The sequence below is a fragment of the Trachymyrmex septentrionalis genome, unplaced genomic scaffold, assembly GCF_001594115.1.
Source record: "Trachymyrmex septentrionalis isolate Tsep2-gDNA-1 unplaced genomic scaffold, Tsep1.0 scaffold43, whole genome shotgun sequence".
In the NCBI taxonomy this organism is placed as follows: domain Eukaryota; kingdom Metazoa; phylum Arthropoda; class Insecta; order Hymenoptera; family Formicidae; genus Trachymyrmex; species Trachymyrmex septentrionalis.
In genome coordinates, this window is record NW_017305601.1 from 58,353 (window position 1) to 58,706 (window position 354).

Here is a 354-nt window from a genome sequence, read left to right on the forward strand (position 1 = left end):
ATATATATATATATATCTTTTTAGAACAAAAGTTTTTTTATATTTGATTTTGAAGTATTTAAATTGAATATATCTCGCTTATCTGCTACGACAGTGACATAACTCAAAAAATAAAGTTCAAAAAAATAAATAAAAATAATTTAAATGATTTGGATTATTGAAATATACATATTTTGTAATATTGTATATTATTTTTGAAATGCAATTTTGGTGTAATAAATGTTTGTAGAAGAATGAAAATATATTTTTGAAGGTACATTCTTTCTTTTTTTCTTTATGTTTTCGTTCTTTTTCTCTAAAACTCTAAATTGTTTGAAGTAAAAATCTCACTCTAAAGAATGAAATGTCACTCTT

General features: G+C 20.1%; 1 protein-coding gene across 2 annotated transcripts in view; it reads right to left on the reverse strand.

Moving 5' to 3' along the window:
- The window catches only part of LOC108751296 (MKL/myocardin-like protein 1), a 207,935-nt gene that overhangs the window by 49,876 nt on the left and 157,705 nt on the right, over positions 1-354 (reverse strand). The window lies entirely within an intron of this gene.